The sequence below is a fragment of the Marmota monax genome, unplaced genomic scaffold, assembly GCF_021218885.2.
Source record: "Marmota monax isolate L192 unplaced genomic scaffold, Marmota_monax_Labrador192_F-V1.1 WCK01_AAM20220418_F8-fsc00123, whole genome shotgun sequence".
NCBI lineage: Eukaryota > Metazoa > Chordata > Mammalia > Rodentia > Sciuridae > Marmota > Marmota monax.
The window spans coordinates 823,799-848,095 of NW_026692159.1; positions in this window are offsets into that span (position 1 = coordinate 823,799).

Consider the following 24,297-nt stretch of genomic DNA (forward strand, 5'->3'; position numbering starts at 1 on the left):
AGGAATACAGTATATTTAACTGTTCCCTTATTGTTAGTAAAGTCTTTTCTTCCCTTTTGCTCCTCTTCCCTCCTCCTTCCTCTTCCCTCCCTCTTATCTTTCTCTTCCTCTCTTCCCTTCTTCATTTTTTTTTTGGTACCAGGGATTGAACTCAGGGGCACTGGACCACTAAGCCACATCCCCAGCCCTATTTTGTACTTTATTTAGAGACAGGGTCTCAGTTGCTTAGCACCTTGTGAAGTTGCTGAGGCTGGCTTTGAACTCACAATCCTCTTGCCTCAGCCTCTTAAACTACTGGGATTACAGGCATGCACCACTGCACCTGGCAGGGAGATAATTTTAAAATAAAGACAATCTTTGTATTGAAATTCTTGGGAAAACTTAAAATGCTTCTGATACGAATTTAACTTTTGCCCTGATAATTTTCTGGTTCCTTCTCCTTTTCCAAAATGGACTGACTCATTGACTTTAAAGCAAGTTGCTTCTTCCTAACATTCTCCCAAACTCTGTCTGTTGTTACACTCATCAGAGCTTCTTTCACAATTATCATGGTACACACTCTTTTCTGCATTTACTACTTCAAACTGATTTACTAAGGATGCACTCCATTCACAACATCCAATATCCACAAAGACTCTGTAACCATCAGTATGCTTCATGATGGTCAGAAGCTTTTTATGGTTTGAATATGTTCCCCCAAATCTCCTGTGTTAATGCAGGAGTATTCAGAGGTGAAATGATTTGATTATGAGTGCTATAACCTCATCAGTCCATCTTAGTTTCAATGGACTGACCAGCTGATAACTGTAGGCAGGTGAGTTGTGGCTCGAGGAGGTAGCTCACTGGGGGTATGTCCTGGAAGGGTGCATCTTGTCTGCAGCCCCTTCCTACTCCCCTCTCTCTGCTTCCTGGTAGCTTGAGTGGAACAGCTTCCATCCACTGCTGCCCTTCCACCATGATATTTTGCCTCACCTTAGGCCTGGAGCAGTGGAGTTTGCCGACCATGGATCGGAACTCTGAAACCATGAGCCCCAAATACAATTTTTCTCCTCTAAGTTATTCTCATCAGGTATTTTGATCATGGTGACAAAAAGCTGACTAACAGAGTCCCAGAAGAGAAGAATCTCTATTGTTAGAGTTAGTATTCTTTTACATTTGGCTTCTTCTGTTCCCAGTACATTTAATCCCATCCACTGAATGCAGGAAACAGAGTTAAAATACATGTAGGCTGACAAATACTGGGGAAATCTATTGTTAGTATCATCATCTTTCTTCTTAGCAGCACTGTCCTCACAGTGAAACAGCTAACACATTTGTGAGCCATTTCATTGACTATTTCCTTGACCACCACATGGTTACAAGTTGTAACATTTACATGAAAAAGAGTTCTGGGTAAGAGCGTTGATGGACTACATCTACAGGTGTACGTATTTATCTTTAAAAATTGCATCCTCTTCATTTGCAAAGATAATTTAGTGTTTGTTATCAGGTTGATCAAATATATTTCCTTCTCTCTCTACTTCTTCAGGTTGAATCCACAGTCTTGTCAGGAAGCAGACTATCCTTGAATTCTGTATACTCTGGAAAACCTGCTTCAAAAACACCTGAAGGCTTAGGTTTTGAATGAGATTAAGAGAAATAGAGTCAAAGTAACCTTGAATGCATTTTCTTGAAAGCAATAAGATATTATCATTAGTTCTCTGTAAATTCTCTGTAATTTCAAAAATTAGCATCACTTTAAAAACCATCTAGCATTTTCTAGCATGGTCTTTATTAGGTTGGCAGCCTATTTAGTTGGACGCTAGAAAAGCCTATTATCCCCAAGTCAAATAGGGATTATATTGATATGGGCAAGCTTTGCTGACATTCATGCCAACTGGCACCACACTCTTAGAATACTATTTAATGGGAAATATCTGGAGTGACTTCTGAAGTGCATTGCAATCATCTTCTTCCCATACTCAGATACTTTTGTTTGGCAACTGGCCTTGCAGTTCATGCAGGAGCTTGTCACTTGTTCAGTGTACAGTAGCCTAGATCCAAGCATTCACCACGGGCCTGGTCCTAAAGAGAGTGAGAGGCAGGCCTCAGTGGGGCAAATGAGCTTTAAAGGAAGGCATTCAAGTTCTTTACATATCCTGGAGATGAACAGCCTATCTGAGGTGCAGTTGGCAAAGATTTTCTCCCATCTTGTAGGCTCTCTCTTCATGTTCTTGATTGTCTCCTTTGCTGTGAAGAACCTTTGCAGTTTGATATCATCCCATTTATTGATTCTTGATTTTACTTCTTGCACTTTAGGGATCTTGTTGATGAAGTCAGACCCAAGGCCAACACGGTGAAGATTTGGGCCTACACTTTCTTCTAATAGGCACAGGATCTTTGGTCTAATGCCTAGGTCCTTGGTCTATTTTGATTAAATTTTGTGCAGGGTGAGAGATAGTGATTTAATTTCATTCTATAATATATGGCTTTCCAGTTTTCCCAGCACCATTTGTTGAAGAGGCAATCTTAGCCCAATTAATAAATGGGCAAAGGAACTGAATAGACACTTCACAGAAGAGAAAATATGATCAGTCAATAAACATAAGAAAAAATGTTCAACATCTATAGCAATTAGAGAAATGCAAATTAAAACTACACTGAGATTTCATCGTACTCCAGTCAGAATGGCAATTATCAAGAATTCAGACAACAATAAATGTTGGCAAGGATGTGGGGAATACACACTCATACATTGCTGGTGGGACTGCAAATTAGTGCAATCACTCTGGAAAGAAGTATGGAGATTGCTCAGAAATCTAAGAATGGAACCACTATTTGACCCAGCTATCCCACTCCTTGGTATATACCCAAGGGACTTAAAATCGGCATACTACAGTGACACAGCCACATCAGTGTTTATAGCAGCCCAATTCACAATAGCCAATGTATTGAACCAACCTAGATGCCCTTCAACAGATGAATGGATAAAGAAAAATGTGGTACATATACACAATAGAATATTACTCAGTCAAGAAGAAGAAAATACTCATGATACTCTCCAGTTCCATCCATTTACTGGCAAATTGCCCTAATTTCGGGCAGTTTACCAGTAAATGGATGGGAAATTTGCTGGTAAATGGATGGAACTGGAGAGTATCATGCTAAGTGAAATAAGCTAATCCCCTAAAACCAAAGGCCAAATGTATTCTGGTATGTGGATGCTTACTCACAATGGGGGGGGGGCACATAATTTCATTGGATTAGCCAAAAGGGGAATGAAGGGAAGGGAGGGGAATGGGAATGGGAAAGACAGTGGAATGAATCAGACATCACTTTCCTTTGTTCATATAAGAATACACAGCCAGTGAAACTCCACATGATGAACAACTATAAGAATGGGAAGTTATACTCCATGTATGTATGATATGTCAAAATACACTCTACTGTCATGTGTACCTAAAAAGAACAACAACAACAAAAACAAAAAAGAGGCATTCAAAGCAGCAGCTCAGGCTCTGGGAGCTTTTCTGGAACCCCAGAGAAGTCCAGAGGGAAGTCAAAATAGAGAGGCTTGCCGCAGTCAAGGTAGCAACTGCATATTGCCAGGCCAAACATTTCACCATAGTCTCCTTTGCCACATGATCCCATTTGGCCTGAGCTAATGACTGGAGGGGCCAAAGGAACAAGGCTTCTTCTCCTTTTGCTTGTCTGCCATCTCTGCTTTCCAGGTCATTTAAAAAACACATGGGTCAAGTTCACTCTTCCTAATGCTGTGTTTCTAAGCATACAAGTTAGGCCTTCCCTAGTCAATAAAAGGAAAGAGACCCACTGTTCTCCTGTGTTTCCTACTCAGTGAAGCATAGGAGCTAGTGCTCTGCAGTCAGCTTGGGTTGGGTTCACAGTTCCTTCATGCATAAGCTCTTTGACCTTTGCCTAGTTGCTTAACATAGATGGACTTTAGTTTCTTCCTCCGTAAAATGGTAAGTCTACCCTTTATGAGAGTTCCTGACCATTCAGGAAACATTGGTTGGTACACTAATGCTCTCACTGCTGTTTGTAATTATACATTCATGGGTTATTTACTTGTTCATTGTTTTATTCTCCCACCACACAGCAGGGATTTTATGTTTGTCATCAGTAGAGTACCTCTGTCACATAGGCCCTTAATAACTATTTGATTAATGAATCACTCTCATAGTATTTCAGAGTTGAACAAATGCATATCATTGCAGTATTATAAAAACTCCACTTAATTATCTCTATATGCCTTCTTTATTTTAGTCAGATTCCTATACTTTTCAAATGTAGTTCTGTAAATGTGTATGATACCTTTCTTATGTACAGACACATGTACATATATAAACATACATGTTATGTATATTAAAATATATTACAAATATATATTTGATTTATATATGTATATTTATATATAGTTATATATATATGTATTTGTATATATATTTATTTATGTATATTTATATACGTACACACATACATACATATATATTATATGTATGTATATATATATATATAAATATACATAAATAAATATATATATTACAATCAACTCTTAACTAATGGGAACACTGGACATGCTGACTCTCCATGTAGTTGGAAACCTGTATATAACTTTTTTTAAAAAAAATATGTAATAACTTTATAGCAAGTGCTTGAAGTTTGTTGACTATTTTGCAAAATCATGTTGTAAACTTTATTACAAACTTAAAAAAGAAGTTCTTAAAAAAACTCAACTTGATCAGATATGAAATAATTTAAAAACTTTTAGTTGGGCACAGTAGCACACCCCTGTAATCCCAGTGCTTGAGAGGCTGAGGCAGGAGAATTGCATGTTTGAGAGCAACCTCAGCAACTTGCAAGGCTCTAAGACCCTGTCTCAAAACAAAACATGCTGGGTGTGGTGACACCTCAGCAGTACGTGAGGCTGAGGCAGGAGAATCATGAGTTCAAAGCCAGCCTCAGCAATAGCGAGGCACTAAGCAACTCAGTGAGACCCTGTATGTAAATAAAATATGAAATAGGGCTGAGGATGTGGCTCAGTGGTTGAGTGCTCCTGAGTTCAATCCCTGGTACCTGCCCCCTGCAAAAAAAAAAAAAAAAAAAAAAACACCAAAAATGGGCTGGGGATGTGACTCCGTGGTTAAGTGACCCTGGGTTTAATTCCTGGTACCAAAATAATAAATAAATAAATAAAACGTTTAAAGATAAATTGAGAAAAAACTGGCTTTTAAATAAAATCATGTTTGTCATTACCATAAACATACATTACGTCTTTAGGTAAAAAATTATAAAAATCCCATGCTGCATAGATGATACAAATAGAGCTAATTATCCAGTTAACAGACAAAAAAACCCAAACACTTAAGGTCTTCAGCTCCAATTTCAGGTTTACTTCTTTTTTTAAAAAAAACAAAACATTACCTTTATTTTATTTTTATGTGGTGCTGGGGATCAAACCCAGTGCCTCACATGTACTAGGTGCGCACTCTTTCCTCTGAGCCACAACCCTAGCCCTTGGATTTAATTCTTATTGCTGGAATTTCCTATTCATTTTTTCTTTATGGATGACTAGATGTTGGTAGAGATAGTGAGCTGACGTTTACCAAGTCCTGTCCTGCCCAGCCTCAGGAGTGGACAAATTCTCAGCTGGTAAATTAGCCATATTTGTTTCTTTGTCATTTTATGATTTGGGATTTTCAGGACATCTGTGTTGGTAATTAAAGATACGATGGTACTGATGTTTGAAGTAGCTGCTGACCTTGGGTCTCATACCCTTGGTTTCCCTTGTCCTTTTCATTGGCTTCATCTCTAGGCTGTCTCTGGTGAGGAGGGCCCCTCTGGAATTGTTTTATAACTGGATACATTCTGTCTTACTGTTCTACCTTATTCTCCTGCACCCTGGCTATCAGCACCCTCCTATCAGCATGTTTTCTGATCTTGCATTCTTTTTCTCATGATTACTCTTCTGGTAATTGCCCACAGGACCCTTAGGAGGTGAATATTATCTATAATGATCCGGTCTGCTGCAGTTTTACTATCTTGAACTGGAACTCCACGGGGCCTGGGCCGGAATCTCTGCTGGCAGCACACCCTTTTCTCTTTCCATTTCATTGAACTCTCCAGAGTCTCCTCTGAAGTTGCAAAGGCACTCCCTGGAGTCATTCTCCTGGTGTACAGACACACCTTCCTAGGTGTCATGCCTGTTGATTAATCCATATGCAGTTCTTACATCGAAACCCTTGACTGTTCCCCAAAACCTTCTTTGTGATGACCTTATCCTTACTAGCAAGTGCTGCCCATGAGTGTGAAGCTACCCAGACCACCTGGCCCTTTGCCACTCTCTGTGGTGCTGGACCTGCTATCTGCATGCACTGAGGATGGGTGTGGTGGGGCTGCTCAGGGTTCTACTCGATGTTTCTGGTTGTGGTGGTGGTGACTGGGTGGGTTGTGAGGGCGGCTAGGCCAGCTGGGGGTGGTGGGGCTGCTCTAAGCTCTCTGGGCTCCACTCTCTGCTCCTGCTACCAATTGAATTGTGTGCGTAACTAATGACTACTGCAATATTAACTAGTAATAGCCTGCTGTTGTCCAGAAGCCTCACTGATAAACAGTCAATTAGCACATATTTTGTATGTTAAATGTGTTATATATGGTGAAAATACACAGAAATAGCGGAGACTGCTTTTTACTGTGACACAAAATTTCCTGGAGAGACAGGCTGCTCACACGGAGATAATTAGCACCACAAGGCAGTTAAGCAGATACAACACAAACTCATTGCAATAGCAACAAGATGTGGCTATGAAATAAGTACAGGAGGTACTACAGTTAATTTTATGCAGTTATGATTTAATACTGCATCTTTATAATTTTTTACATTTCCCTGCACTTTGAATGGCACCATGTACAGTTTTGTGAAGTTTTGTATGTATAAGTTTTAATAAATTTTAAACTTTTGTGACAGATTTGTATATATTTTGTGGTGGTAAATAATAAAATAAACTATGATCTACGTATATTTTATATATTTGTGACATACTTTTTTCTTAATTTTTGGATATTTGAAGGCTACACAGTTTGTGAGTTTTTTCAAATTGTCACAAATCACCAAAAACAGACAAAAATCCACATATAAGGGGACCTGAACAATTCAAACTTATATTACTTAAGAGTCAATTTTATATACAAACACTATGTAAACAATAATAGCAATAGCATATTGGAATGACTACAATTCACAATAACCTCATATATTTTTTGAAGATCTACAAGAGATGGTCTTGAAGTTTCCAAACATAAAGCAATAATGGGGGGAAAAAGTCTAATTACTGTGATTTGATCAGTGCCTGCAATATGCATACATTGAAATATCACACTGTACCTCATTAATGCATGCAATTATTACATGTTAACCAAAAGTTTAAGAAAAATTTAAAAACAATAATAATAAAATAGAACATGTTTTATTTTGCTTTCAAATTTTAAAGATCTATATATAACTTGTAAAAATTATAAAAAGTAAAATCTATAAATCAAGGTATATTCAAAGAAATATATTTCATATTTGTATATGCTACATCCTATTCCTTTCCTCCTGATACAAACCTTTTTTTTTAAATTTTTGGTTTATGCTTTCATTGTTATAATATAAACTATGCATATGAATTAGTTCCCTAGTATCTTCCAAAGGTGAACAATGACCATTTCTAAAATACCAGTATGAACTCATGTCTCATGTGTTTTTCATGTGTTTTAATCCATTAAAATTATTCTAATTGATTCTCCATTTTTTTTAATCTTCATCAGTAGATGACTCTTTAATTTGGTGTCTATATTAGTCAGGGTTCTCTAGAGGAACAGAAATAATTTTACACATACATACACATTTATACACATACAAAATTATAAAAGGGAATTTATTAGATTGACTTACTTATTTGGAAGCTGGGTTTCAATAAATTTTAATAAATTTTACAGCATTGTCCTACAGTAGGTTATTGTCCTACAATAGCCATCTGAAAGCTGGAGAGCCCGAGAAACCGATAGCTGCTCAGTCCAAGAAACTAGAAACTTTAGAAAAAGAGAAGCCAATGACACAGTCCCAGTCCAACGCTGAAGGCCTGCAGCTCCCTGGAGAGATGCTGTTAGGAGTTCAAATTCAAAGGCTGAAGGAGCTGGAGTCTGATGTCCATGGGCAATGGCAGCAGCAAAAAAATTGCAGCTGCTCAAGAAGAATACAGCTATGATCAGGTGGGCTTCGTCCTTCTGTTTTTTGTCCCAATCCAGCTCCCAACTTTTTGAATGGTGCCACCCACATTCAAGGTGGGCCCAAACTCAAATCACTGACCCACATACCAATGGTCTCTGGAAATACCCTCACAGACACACCCAAAAGTGTGATTTTCACTTTCTAGGTCTCTCAACCCAGTCAAGTTGATGGCCAATTAATCATGATGGTGCCTGAGTTTTTTTGGACAGAACCTTAATGGTATTTGACAGCTTTTTTGACAAAATGCATACCTCCTTTCTTAGCTAAATAGTGGCATTCTATCCACACTTTTCACTTCATATGAATATAATATAATTTATTCAAGCAATATCTTATTTATGGATATTTGGGTTATGCCCAAGTCTTGATATTCTAAATAATGCTAAATGAATAGACTTGTTCAAAGCTTTTCATATTTTGCCAACATGTCTTTCCTAGGAGTATGATCTCTTGGTCAAAGTGCATATGCATACACATTTTTAGGCATGATCTCTTTAAAAAAGACCAGCCAGTCAATTGTAAACCATTCATTATCTGGCTGGCCATATTGTTAGAATAGGTTTTCTTATGATAGATGAATAGTTCCACTCTTGGTTCTAGTGAAAATAGGGAAAACAGGTTAATCAGTCTTTCTTGACAGTTGGTAGGATTTGACTGATGTTGTGTGGAAGATTTGCTCACTGGCTTTGTTTATTCAAAATTCTTTCCACCCAGGCTAATAAAGTCGACCTTGAAGCTGAAGCATGCTTTTAATACTCCTGTGGAACTTGGGTGAAAAGGGCATAGAATCTATATAACTTGAACAGTGTGTAAGTTTTTGAGGGGGATCAAATCCCATAGCCAATATGTGTATAAATTAAAAAAATATCACTTCTTAGGCACTTCAGAAATAAACTCTACTTGTATTCTTTTACTTTACTTCCCTCACTTTTTCTCCCCCGTGGACAGACAGCACCTTGATCATTCCTCAAACACATATTTCATGAATTAACTTTTATGCATATCTACTGGGATGTTTTCCCCCTCAAAGCCTATGCTACTTTTTTGCAAAGTAATCTTAAAGGTTTATTTAAGATTATTTTCAAATTTCACTTTAGATAGAGTATTTTTCACTGGATTGTTAAGAGGATTCCCTCATTCCATCATAATACTGGAAGTAAATTACATGGCGTCTCTCGTGTTTGTAGCACTTCCTTTCTCTCACTGTAATATGAGCAATCTGTACCCTCAATCTTGCCATATGCTAATTCTTCTCTCTAGAATTTCTGCTACGTTATGATGAAAGAAGAAATGTTTTTAGCTCCTTTGAGTAGTAAAAGTAACATTTTTCTTGATTAAGGTGCAATCTGGAAATGCAGAAAAGTGTCCACAGTGATACTTCCTGTGAAATATCATCAGATATTTCCTATGCCACATGTCATTTGCAGTCTCTAAAGATCCTTCTGATTCAACCATATGATGATTTTATCATATGTACTATACTTCCCTTTTCTACTGCTCATCCTGGAGGCCAAGCATTCATTTTTGACATAGTTTTGAGTATGGGTTCCTTGCTGTCCTTGTTTCACATGTGAGCCTGGGTTCCATGCCACTATATAGCCTATGAAAACCATTCTACTTTGTCACTGAGAATTTGGCCACCATTGTAAAGAATTCAGCCCCCTATCAACAAGAAAACAACTATCTCTAAGGTGAGTTGAAAGAGAGATTCTTCCTAGGCAATCAGTTATATGAAATTGTAAAAATCTTTTGAAACTATATACAATTGTTCAGTTAGAATTAAAACTGACGCAGATAAACTCTAAGCCCCGACTCCCTTCATAAGAAATAAGACTGTTGTAGGAAGGACTTAGATGATTATCCACCCATTTCCTCTTGCTGTATACATTTTCCAGCCTCCCTTTTTAAAAAAAAAATATTTATTTTCTAGTTATAGGTGGACACAATATCTTTATTTTACTTTTTGTGTGGTGTTGAGGATCGAACCCAGTGCCTCATGCATGGTAGGTCAGTGCTCTGCCTCTGAGCCGCAATCCCAGCCCTTTCCAGCCTCTCTTGCTGTTAATTTGGGCTGTCTAACTGGGTCTGGCCAATGGGGTGTATGCAGAATTGAAATATACTTCTTCTAGAACTAGCCATATAAAATGATCTTATGATCATCCACAATTTTCCCTTTTTCTGCCCTGGGGTCTCAGAAGCCAATACTTAAAATAGCATCATCACAAGACATTAGGAATCATCATTTAGAGGAGAGCTGCCCTGAGAGTCCCCTAACACACATTCAACTAGGAAGTAAATAAGAAAGAACAATTATATTAAGCCAATGAAATTTTAGTATTGTGTTTTTATAGCAGTTAATAAGCATTACCTGATGAGTATAAAACAAAAATTCAGAGACATACTTACGGTGGCACTGAAAAAATTGTGGATAAGAATTTTTCAAAGTAAATTGTCTCAGGATTCTTCAGCGTTTCTGTTCAAACTCTATGGTATCCCTGATAACAATTTTCACTATTCATAAGGAAACAGAGGCTGAGAAAAATTTACTGACTTGCCTGAAATCACACAGCTAGTAACTTAGGGAGGTCAAATTCAAACTCAGGTCTGTCTGACTCCAAAGCTGATGATTTTTCAATACTACATTTCATTGACTTTCTGACTTTAGTTTGAGCTTGTCTTTGGCTGCTATTCTGGATACTGACCGAGATCTAACTAGTCCTATGTGTTGGCAAATGAATTATTGACCTTCCTTTGAGAAAGACAGACTCAATTGCAGAGCAGAGCTACCTCTAAGTCTCAAGTCACTTCATACTGGGTAGATGTTCAAGGTTACTCATAATGTACATTGCAAAGGTTGCAGGATGAACTTTGCCCCAGTGGCAACCCAAAGGAATTCAACTTCCTTTCCAACCTATAAAGAAAGTTCCAAATATTTCATTTTCAGACAGCTTGTGAGACTTGATTCCCTTTGTGGTCTGACTTGTGAGGTCATCCCCTAGTAATCAACTCTGCCCTTTGATTTACATTTCTTCTCTAGGAGAAAGGTAAAGGTCTTACATTTCCCCTGCTAAACTATAGAAAGCTAAATGGATGATGTTTATTAAAGAAAAGGAACACTATCACAAAACCTTATTTCTTTGTTAGAGAACTATCTAAGCTTTGACAGTCAACCAAATCCACATCCTTGTCACATAGAGAGCTCAAATATATTTATGCCTGAGTTTTTAATTTGTCAAATGGACATGAAATTACTTATTTATAGTGTTTTACTTATTCATCAAATATTCACTGTTCATTCCTAAGCTCTTAGAGTGACACTATATGGGTTTGATGGGGCTCCCATAAAAAAGTACCACAAACTTGGTGACTTAGAATAACAGAAATTCATTCTTTCATAACTTTGGAGGCCAGAGGTCCAAAATCAAGACATTGACAGGGCCACGCTCCCAGAGAAGGTACCAGGGGAGGACTCCTCTTTTTTTCTTGGCTTGTGATAGTTTGTCAGAAATCTTTGTCGTTCCTTGGCTTGTAAATCTTCAGGTGGCCTTCTCTTGTGCATATCTACCTTTTTGTCCAATTTTTTTTGTATAAATTCACTAGTGATAATGGATTAGGGCTTACCTTCCTAATGACCTCATTTTAACTTGATTACATTTATATAGACTGTTTCCAAATAAAGTAGCATTCTGAAGAAATGTGGGTTAGGACTTAAACATTTTTTTTTTTAAGGGACACATAATTCAATCTAGAATTGATGCCAAGTTGAATAAAACAAAGTCCTAATGTCAAAGTGATTCTTATATAGTAGGGGATATTGGACAGAATAGGTTTTTTAAAATTGTTCTTTTTAGATATATATGACAGTAGATGTATTTTGACATATCATATATACATAAAGTATAACTGCCCATTCTTTTTTAAAAATATTTTTTAGTTGTAGTTGGACACAATACATTTATTCCATTCATTCATTTTTTACGTGGTGCTGAGGATCCAACCCAGGGCCCTGCATGTGCTAGGTAAGCGCCCTACCACTGAGCCACAACCCCAGTCCTAACTGCCCATTCTTGTGATTGTTCATGATGTGTAATTTCACTGGCCATGTATTCACATGTGAACATAGGAAAGTTATGTCCAATTAATTCTACTGTCTTTCCTATTCCTGTCCCTGCTCCCTTTGATTCAGTCCCCTTTGTCTAATCCAGTGAACATCTACTCCCCCTTATCGTGAGTAAGTATCTGCATATCTGAAAAAAAAAACATTTAGATTTGGGTTTTTTAGAATTGGCTTATTTCACTGAGCATGATAGTCTCCAGTTCCATCCATTTACCTACAAATGTCATAATTTAATTCTTCTTTATGGCTGAGTAATATATTCCATTTTGTATATGCACCACATTTTCTTTATCCATTCATTTGTTGTAGGGGATCTAGGTTGGTTCCATAGTTTAGCTTTTGTGAATTGTGCTGCTATAAACATTGATGTGGCTATGTCACTATAGTATGCTGATTTTAAGTCCTTTGGGTATAAACTGAGGAGTGGGATAACTGAGTCAAAGAGTACTTCTTTAATAAAGCAGCAGACAAGGGTTAAGTGAAGGACCATGATGATTTGGAAGAAAGCTTGCTTTGAATTGGGAGAGTACAGTTGTGTAATAATATTCAGCATAAATTAGGAAAAATTTTTTTCAGCACTGGGGGTTGAACCCAGGGCCTCCTGCATGTTAGGCAAGAACTCTGTCACTGAGCCACATCCCAGCCCTAGGGAATGTTTTCAAAGAGATTGCAATAAATGACTTTGTGTGACCAAAATGTATGGGGGAATTTTCCTCATATACCAAGAAATTCTCCATGCAACACCAGCTGTGTGTCCTATAATAGAATTCAACTCAGACACCATATATCTTGAGAGAGCATCAGGTCACACGGGTTAAGAGCTCAGTCCCACAAGGGTGTCTCCCACTTTAGATGCCAATCACAGGGTATTATCTGTATTTCTAATGACTGACTGTAAATTGGGGTTCTTCCTACCCCTTCTTTGGTTTTGATTAATTTGTCAGGATGGCGCATTTAACTCAGGGAAGCACTTACTAGTTGATTATATTCATAAAAGATATAGATGAAGAGCTGTATAAGGCAAGGTGTGGGGGAAGGGGTACAAAGTTTCCATATCTTCCTTAGAAGTGCCACCCTTTTGACCCCTCCAGGTATTCAGCAACCAGAAGCTCACCAAACCCTGTCCTTTGGAGTTTTATGAAGGCTTCATTGTGTAGGCATTGTTAATCCACTGGATCTTCAGCCCTTCTCCCTTCTCAGAGGCTGGAGGATGGGGCTGAAAGTCCTGGCTCTCTAATCCTGCCTTAGTGTTTCCTGTGATCAGCACCCATACTGAAGCTCTCTAGGGTCTCTCAGACACCAGTCATCTCATTAACATACAAAACACGCTCATCATTTCAGTCACTCCAATAATTTTATGAGCTAAGGGTCGCGAACCAAGGTCAAAGGGCAAGTATATTCCTTATTATATCACAATATCACTTGTCTGTGGTCTCTACTGTGGTATCCCTAATGACTATATCAGTGGCTAACATAGAGTAGATACTCAATAAATGATCAGTGAATGAACACACTAATGACCTAATGAATAATTTAAAGTAGCAGCTTGACTACGATTTTTTTTTCACTTCTTTTTCCTGAGAAGGATCAGGAAGACACAGTAACCTTGAGGCCCAGCAATTTCTTCTAGTGCTGAGTGAATTTTCTTGCAGTGTCACAATTTAAGAGATTGAAATTAAAGCTGTGAAGTAATTAAGGTTCCAAACAATGTGGTAGGCCCTTCCATATTGGCCAGGCAGGGTCCTGTCAGCTAAGAAGACAAATACAATTTGGCTGCCAGGACTCATTTGTGTAATTCGATTCCTTTTTTTCCTCTTGGTCCTTCTTCATAAGTTAAAAGCCTTCATTGCTGCACACCCTGCAATTTCCACAGCATGACAGTCAGGAGGAATTGCTGGGCCAGAGAGTTTTGCGGTAGCACACAAATGGGGGGAGTTGCATCACCGCCACAGTGTCTGTTCTTTCATTTCACTATCAGACAATGGCACAATTACAAGCAATTACTTATTAGATGTTTGAAAACTATTGTACAAAGCCAGCACCATTTGCCAAAAGTAATTTAATGAAATTGGGCATAATCGTGCCCTGAACTGAATTTTTCTGAGTTTCCCAAAGTTAAATGACTCCACAGAAATTATTTAGCAAATGAATGAATAATAACACATAGACAAAAATCTCTGTTCAAGTTGGCGGAAATGTGCAGTGTAGAGATTGAAGGCCACTGATCTTTAATGGTCTAGAGTGAGGTTTTTGACAGATGCATGGGAAGTAAGCTAACATTTGCTTGATAGAATGCACGACACCATTTTAAAGAAAAATAAGGTGTTTCAAGGCTCTGCAACACATTTGATATTTTGACTGAGGGTTGAAAACAGCTGTAAATTTGAAATGTTGATTAATGGCTATCTTTGGTTACTTATTAAATATAATAGTAATAAAGCAAATTTTCACCAATTTGGATGAGGAGAAACTCTTCCAAAAGTTTGAAAAATTCTATAAAATAGTTTTAAAGAAATGGAGTTTCTTTACTTTCTTATACACATGGTAGGTATATAGACCAAGTAATTATTGCCTCACCCAGTTCCATGATGGAATTTAAACAGTCTTCCTCACTTTTGTTTGTTGATATGCTATTGGTTTAGCAATCCAGCCCTGTGTTTTATTTTCCTTTTTATAAAATGCCTTTTTCAATAAATGCTTGTATGGTTTAAAAAAATAAGCAATACAGAATCACAAAGAGGGAAGTCATTTCAAAGTCCTTCAGCAAGAAACAACCATCACTATCATTAAAAATATTATTCTATATTTCTCTCTGAAAATATACCAATGGTTGAATGACTATGTAGATGTATAAGGTAGTTTGATAAAAATGGGTATGTTTTAAATGTAAAAAGAATACATCAAAATTAACTCAAGCCTAGCATGTAGTTTACGCCTGTAATCCCAACTGTTCAGGAGGCTAAGGTAGGAGGATCTAAAGTTCAAAGCCAGCCTCAGCAATTAGCAAATCCCTAAGCAATTTAGGGAGACCCCATAACGAGCAGCATTATTAATAATTACTGTACTTGGAAGCAGATTGTCTTTAATGCAAGCATATATTCAACCACACCAATCATAAAACACAAACAATTAATGCAAAAAGTGTTCGGTGTGCAGGAGCACCCCAACTAGCATTCAATGCAAACTAATTAAACACTATAAGCAAATCACACAATCCTAGGGCAACCACAAGCCTCAAAATACCTCCGATGCCACGCGACATCTCTTAGCCAAAGAGCAGACATTGTCCTTGTCTGGTGGTTCTCTCCAGCTGAAGGCTGGATGTCAGGGAATGATGGAGTCAGTCTAGGGATAGACAGCAAGGCAGCCAGTCTTACTGATGTCCTTGGAGCAAAAAGTCTTCAATGTGGCAGGACCAGTAATTTAAATAGAGTTCCAAGTTGGTGATTGGTCACATCTAGTGAAAGTCAGTTTCCATTGGTTAGTCCAGTGAGATAATATAATTGCAGCTGAGCATATTGTTTGTGCATGTCCATGGAGCTGTGCCCCGATCAACTGTAACCAGTCATTGCTAAGCATGCCTATGGCTAATGCCCCTTATAGCTCTTTATCAATTGCAAGCAGACATTACTAAGCAGTTCAATGGCTGCTGTTCCTATGGTTAGCAACTTAGTGAGTCCCCGCATGTCCCAGAATGTCTATGGCAGTTGCTCCTTACAGACCCCATCTCAAAATAAAACATAAAAAGGCCTGGGGATGTGGCTCAGTGGCTAAGCGCCCCTGAGTTCAATCCCTGGTACAAAAAAAAAAAAGAATTTTAGTAAAATGAAAAGTCAGAATAGAATTGAAAAAAAAAGTTGACATTAAGCAAACTTTTTTTTTCAATTATTTTTTATGTTTTTTAAGCTTCATGGGAAATTTTTAGGCAGTACTTATTAGTTATTTTGATTTTGTCAAGGCTTTTAGCATTTCAATTGACTTCCAAAGTCTTAATTCCTACAACTGTTTGGTTTTAATTCTCTATTTAAAAGCTTTCAGTGCTTGCCATTAGTTCTTTGGTCACAACTTCTTTACTCCTGAGTTGAATATTTAGATTTATGTCTTAGTTGTCCAGGTAGGGCTCACGCAGTCCTTCGAATGCATGCATACAGGAAGGAGACTCGTGCCTTAATATTCAAAGAATAAATTGTGTTTTAGTCAGCTTTTTTTTGTGGCTGTGACTAAAAAAATCTGATAACAACATAGAGGAGGAAAAGTTTATTTCCGTCTCACAGTTTCAGAGGTGTCAGTTCATAGATGGCCAGCTCCACTCTTCAGTGCTCTAGGTGAGGATGAACATCGTGGCGGAGGAGTGTGGCAGAGGGAAGCAGCTCCAGACATCACACTAGGAAGCAGAGAGAGACTAAGCTCAACTCCCCAGGGGCAAAATATAAATCCCCAAAGCACACCCCCAGGGACCTGCCTCCTGCAGCCACACCCTACCTGCCTACAGTTGCCATCCAGTTAATCCCTAATGCATTGGATGGTGGCTGGTTGAATCAATGCTCCTTCTTATGTATATATTTCTGTTACTAATTTTCATTTGCTTTTATCATATTTTTCTCCTGTTCAGTGTGGTAATAAACATATACAACAAGCATTGAAACACATACACTAGACATTTTCTTCTTTTCTTCCTTGCTTCCCTTCTTTTATTCTTCTTTCCAGAACTCCTGTCTTTCCTTCCCTTCTTTCCCCCTCTCCCTCCTTCTTTCCCTTCAACAGCCTCATTTTACCCCAGTCTCTTTCTGGCTTTCTCATGTGAAAACTGGAACTTTCAGGCTTACAAAGGGAAGGAAGTAGGTGGAGGTCACCCTGTTAAAGTGGGGAAGGTTGCTAAGGAACCTGGTTTCCTCCTACAGGTTTCCCCATTAGACTGGGGCATCTCAAACACAGCACAGTCGGTCTTTTCTTCAGCCTGTGGAGCTCCTGTGTGAGAAGATGGCTTTAGGCTTCGTGCCCTCACTGAACAGAAAGCTGGGGAGAAAAGTAGAGAAGATAGTTTCCCAGTCGGGTGGCCCCAAACACAAATGTGCAGGACAGAATTAGTGTCATTCCTAACTTGGCACTTTCCAGGCTAACCACATAGATCTAATTATAGAATCTGGCTCTCTGTAGCTTGAAATCATAGTGGGTAGATAGCCCAAATTACCCATCTGCTATTGAGAATGCACAAGGACTTGTTAGTGAAAATTGTGCTGTTTCACAGTTTTTGCCAAATGATTTTGAGTTAAAATTCCAGTAAGCCAGAAGCTTCTGGATAGTGTATGAATCACAAGAAAGAAAGCCAATATTTTTATGCTCTTAACCTGCCTCTTCAATGACCTACCTTGGCAACCATACTTCCCAGAGCTTGTATTAGAGTTTTTACTCAACTGATTGTGGGTTTTGTTGTTGTTGTTGTTGTTTTGGGGGGGTTAGATTGTGTATGGATGCTGAACTCATTGGCAATAGTAATTTCATCATCTTGATTTCAGTGCATCCTACAACCATAAGGAATTGGCAAAACCAACAAGGTCCTTCCCAGCAGTTCTCCACCACAGGACATGCTGGTGAATAAGAATAGATAATGGTCAGGCAATGTACCAAAAAATCAAGGTCTTATTCAAAGGCAGAGACTACACCTGTAGACTAACCTGTAGAAATAATAGTGGGCAAGGTCAAGGCCTATTTCAAATATAAAAGACCCTGAGGCTCAGCTGTGTGGACACCCCAGCCAATTCTTTTGTGTTGGGGATGGTGAGAGGGGATGGCCACTTGGATGGACTGAAGGTTGGAGGAGTGAATCTAAAAGGGAATTACAGGAAGGATGAAGACTCAGGATAAAGGACACAGCTAATACTTTTTCAAAACCTGTTTAACGCAGATTTTGATCAATGCTAATACCCCAGACTCATAAAGCCCCTAAGCTAGCGCACAAAAGTAGGTTTTTCTGCTGTCTGGCCCCCTTCCACATCTTGGGAGTTCTCTTTCTCCTCACTTTAATAAATGCTGCTCCATTTACTCTCTTTTCCATTATTGTCCATCGATTTTATTCTTCAAATTTGCGAGACAAGAACCCAGAAGGAAATTGGTGAATTGGGGAATCTAGTTTCATCTCAAAACTCTGTGTTGGGTGCAGAGCAGGCTGAACTGTGTTGTCTGCAGAGCAGGCTGAACAGATGTTGGCTGCAAGATAGCCCACGCACTCAAACCCCCCTCTGTCTGGTCCTTTATCACCTGTTTGCCTCAAGTCTGAACATTCAACCCTGCTTAAGGCTGAGCACTCAACCCCCCTTGGGCCAACAAGGCAGCTTGAAGACCCAGAGGCCCCATTAGATTTGGGCTATAAAAACTCCCTCCTGCCAGGCCCCCCTCTCTCTTGCTCTCTCTCTCTTGCTCTTTATCTTTCTTACGCGCACTCTCTGTCTCTCTCTTGCTCTTGCTCTCTCCCTGTTCATCTCTTTTCTCTCTCTCTCTTTTTCCTTCTTTCCTTTCTCTTTGTTGCACTGCTGCAATAAAGATCTTTTGGTTGCTCCGAGTGTTGTGGTCACTTTCCTTTCACTCTGGTTTCACTGATAGTGTATATTTGGAGAAACCTTCACATGCAGAGTGTCCAAGGTAGAGATTTAGGATTTGCTCAGTCCCTAAACATAATTCTAAGGTTTGTTTGCTTCCGACCCAGCTTTTGGTAAATATATTTTACTTTTTCTTTATTTAAAAATTTTCACAGGGGCTGGGGTTGTGGCTCAAGTGGTAGAGTGCTCGCCTAGCACATGTGAGGCACTGGGTTCGATCCTCAGCACCACACAAAAATAAAATAAAGATATTGTATCCACCTAAAACTAAAAAAAAATATTAAAAAATTTTGCACGTATTAATGGATACCATGTGATAGTGTGTGTGTGTGTGTGTGTGTGTGTATATATATATATATATATATATATATATATTGTAATGTTTATTTCAGATTAAACATAATCTGTCTCCTTAAACTTTTATCATTTCTTTATGGTGAAAATATTCAGAATCCTATCTTCTAGCTTTTTGAAATATGCAATATGTGATGGTTGTTTACAGTCATCATACTGTGCAACAGCACTCCAATACTTCTTTACTACTATCTAAATGTACCCATTGATAACTTTTCTCTTTTCCTCCCTTTTCACTACTCTCCCTGGCTTCTGGTGTTACTGGTGATGAGAATCCATCAGGATCTGGTCTCATTCCCCAGGAATGCTGAAGATTGAACATCCGAGAAACACCAAGGCAAGCTTGGAAAGCAAGTTTTATTTAAAGGACAACAGATCAGAGATAGACTTCTCCACAGAGAAGGGGCCTCAGAGCTGGTGTCTGATGAAGTGGGAGTGTCCTGCCCCTTTCATACATTTTAGATTTCCTTTGTTCTCATGCCTCCTCGTCCACTTATCTTGCCTACTGACTAGTGACCAAAAGGTGGAGTGATCCAAGGGTGAGAATGAATAGGCAGGAAGGGAATAGCTCAGGGGGCATTCATTAACCTGCTTGCTGGGAGGAACAATTTCCTGGAAACAGGTAACCTTGGCAACAGGTTGAGGAGGTAGGGGGAGGGCTCTGGAGGTATTAGCATTTTTATTTCCTTTGGAAACAGCCCCTATCTTTATGAACTAATTCTATCAGTTATTACTTACACTGACTGTCCTTTTGCCCCCTCCCCATACACACACACTGGTAGTTATCATTCCACTCTTTTTTAAAAAATATTTATTTTATTTAGGTGGACACAATTATCTTTATTTATTTTAATGTGGGGCTGAGAGATTGAACCCAGTGCCTCGCACATGCCAGGGCAGTGTGCTACCACCTGAGCCACATCCCCAGCCCCCCATTCCACTCTTAACTTCTATGAGATCGACTTTTGTAGATTCTACATATGACTGAGATCATGTGGTACTTGTGTTTCCATGCCTATTTCATTTAATATGATGATCTCCATTTCTGTCCATGTTGTTGCAAGTGATGGGATTTTATCTTTTCTTATGGTTGAATAGTATTCCATTTTGTATATGTACCACAATTTCTCAATCATTCGTTCACTGATGGACACTTAGGTTAACTTCATATCTTAGCCATTATGAATAATGCTGCAATGAATATGAAAGGGCAGATGCCTCTTTGAAATATTGATTTTGTTTCCTATGGATATATACCCCAGAGTGGGATAACTGCATTATAAGGTAGTTCCATTTTTAATTTTTTGAGTACTCTTCACATTGTTTTTCCTAATGGCTGCATTAACTTACATTTGTACCAACAGCATATAAGGGTTCCCTTTTCTTCATATTCTCACCAGCACTCATTGTCTTTATGATTTCTGATAGTAGCCATTCTTACTAGGATGAGGTGATGATACCTTGTGGTTTTGACTTGCATTTCCCCTAATAATGAAAAATTTTGAGCATTTTTTCATATACTTGTTGCCATTCATTTTGTATGCAAGGCAAGCACTCTACCAACTGAGCTATATCCCCATCCCTTATAAGTCTTCTTTCAAGAAATATCTGCTTAGGATTATGCTTGCTTTTTTAAAAATTTCTTTTTGTAATTTATTTTTTTAGTTGTAGTTGGACACAATACCTTTATTCCATTCATTTATTTTTATGTGGTGCTGAGGATGGAACCCAGGGCCCCACGCATGCTAGGAGAACGCTCTTCCGCTGAGCCACAATCCCAGTCCCGTATGCTTGCTTTTTAACCACCTTATTTGCTTGATTGCTATTGAGTTTTTAGAATTCCTTTATATATTCTGCTGTTAATTCTTTATTGGCGGTATAGTTTATGTTACATCGCTTTGAGGTGATTAAGCAACCAGAAAGAATGACCAACCAAGCATGGACAGAACTGCCTGTCAGTCAGCGGGCTCTCCTGGCCAATCCTGGATCTTAGCCAGATCCCAGGACCAACCTCAGTAGGACAAGGGACTCTAAAACTCCCTTTTCCTGTCCCAACCCCTCCCTTCCTGCCCTAAACCCAATAAAAATTGCAATCTGGGGCTGGGGCCATAACTCAGTAGCAGAGCACTTGCCTAGCATGTGTGAGGCGCTGGATTCGATCCTTAGCACCACATAAAAAACTGAACAAATAAAGGCATGCTGTCCATCTACAACTAAAAAAAAAAAAAAAAATTCCAGTCCGGTGGAGCCCCTGCTTGCTTCTCCTCAGACCCTCTTCTTACCCTGTTGGTCTGAGGGTTCTGCCCAGAAGCGAAATCTCAATAAAGCTCCATTCAGTGGCCTTTTAAAATCTGCCTCCTTTCTGTCGCCGCTGCCTGACCTTACAGTTTATACATATTTTCTCCTATTTGGTATGTTCACTCTGATAATCGTTTCCTTTGCTGTACAGAAATGTTTTAGTTGGATATAATCCAATTTTGTCTAATTTTGCTTTTGTTTTCCATGCTTTTTTGGTCTTATCCAAAAATATCACAGTCAAGTCCAATGTCCTGAAGCATTTGTCCTATTCTTTTTTAATTATTTCTTTTAATACTTCCAATGATCATTACTACCTATACAATTATATACAAAATATTTTTGTGACTTACCTTTTTTATTCTTTTTGTTACCAGGGATTGAACCCAGGGGCATTTAACCATTGAGCAATATCCCTAGCCTTTGTTTATATTTTATTTAGAGACAGTGTCTTGCTAAGTTGCTGAGGCTGGCTTTGAACTTGTAATCCTCCTGTCTCAACCTCTTAAGCCACTGGGATTAAAGGTGTGTGACACCACGCCTGGCATGTGATTAACTCTTAAAATATGAATTTCAGCATTTGTGTTAGAAAGTATTTGGTAAATGATAACTTAACATTTTTGATAAATATGGTGCATGCTGAAGCATTTGTTTAATTTTTTTTTTAGTTGTAGATGGCCACAATACCTTTACTTATTTATTTTTATTTTTTAGTTATAGGAGGTGCTGAGGATTATTATATGTGGTGCTGAGGACTGAACCCAGTTCCTCGCACATACTATGTGAGCACTCTACCTCTGAGCCACAACCCCAGCCCCTCAAGTATTTTTAATTGCCAAATAGTTTAATAAAATTAGAAAGTTTTGCCTATTTTTGGAAATTTATCAGTAGTCTTTCAATAAGATTAAAAAGTGAATATGTTAAAGGGCTTAGAGAAGATATAAATTGAATTAGCTATTAGTCTTCATGGAAATAGGGAATGGAAAAGGGAGGGAAAATCCTGTAATAGTTATAAGGTTATTTTTAATGAATACAACACCCTTTTTAATTGGTTATTTTTTTTCTTTTTTTTTTTTTAATATGGTGCTGGGGATCAAACCCAGTGTCTTATGCATGCTAGGCAAGCACTCTACCACTGAGCCACAACCCCAGTCCCCGCAACACCACTTTTTAATGTTGGGATATGATCTATGCTTTCAAATGACAGTTTATAAAAATCATTTTGGTTATTTATATTTTAAATATCTTTCTTATTTTGTTTCTGATCTGCACTTAAGGTGGCTTTATATAACCATAATAATTGTCTTATAATATTTGTTTTAAAATATGGCTAATGGCTAATGGCTAATGTCATCTTTCAAATGTATTGAATACTTAATTTTTTTTTTTTTTTTGGTACGGGGATTGAACTCAGGGGCACTCTAGCACTGAGCCACATCTCCAGCCTTTTTTTTGTATTTTATTTAGAGACAGGGTCTGACTGGGTTGCTTATTGCCTCATTGTTGCTGAGGCTGGCTTTGAACTCACGATCCTTCTGCCTCAGCCTCACAAATTGCTGGGATTACAGGCATGCACCATGTGCTGGCTTGAATACTTAATATTGAATACCAAATTTAATGTTTAATGAAGTCAATTCAGACCACATTTTCTCAGAAAAACAGTGTTATAGAGGGGTCTTGTCCTTGACCCATTCTTTAGATCTGCATAATATTTCTCCTGGGCAACTTCCAAAGCCTTCTTCTATTTTCTTTGCTTTCACTATTGTCTCCTGCCAAACAGCTTCCAAAATAGTTTGGTGAGTCAGTCCCTTATTGGGGAGAGGTGGGGAGGAGCTAGCTCCTCATTACACTCAAGATAGATCCTATGCCAATCTTTTGGCCCTGCCTACTGTTGGAACCCCATTTCCTGTCACACCTCTGTGCTTCAGTTTCCCTTGCTTCAGCCAGTCCTGAATCTTTAATCTTTAGTAAACACATTGCATTTATTCCCCTCTCTTTGTTTTTGCATTGTTGGAGATTCGAGAATACCCCAAAATATGACTTTTCTGTTTTTTTGTTTTGTTTTCATTTTGTTTTGTGTTTTGCATGCTGACCAATTTGATCTGAAGGATATCAAAAGAGTGCACAGGAGAATTGAGATCTGAGTTTTCTTTGGTTCTCCCACTGCCAGAACAGGAAAAGGCTCACTGCAATGTTCCTTTATCTACCAAAGGATCTGCCCAAAGAGAAGCATAATCACTGTCAGTCTTCCTATTGAAATTTTACTAACTGGAGAAAACTAAACTCATCATAGGAAGAAACAGTGAAGTCTGTAATCACACCTGAAAATACTTCTGTCACACACCATTGTCTTCTATTTCAGTCCTATAGAGAATCATTTACAATCCACTGTGTGTTCTGTGGGTCCAGTGGACTTTGACCCAGGTCATGTATGTTCTCCAAGCCCATTGAATTCCTCTGAAAATCATTTAGAGCTCCCCAACATTCCCTATCCCCAACCCATAGAATTATGTTGAGCTAGTGGGTAATCCCACTTTAAAAATGTTTCACATGCTGTGATTTTTTCCCCCTTTTAAACATTAATAATTTTTTTCCTGTTTAATCATTCTACTATTAAGTGAACCTTCAGAGAATGGAGGGGAAATTTCCTTTCTCTCTTATAGTAGGTA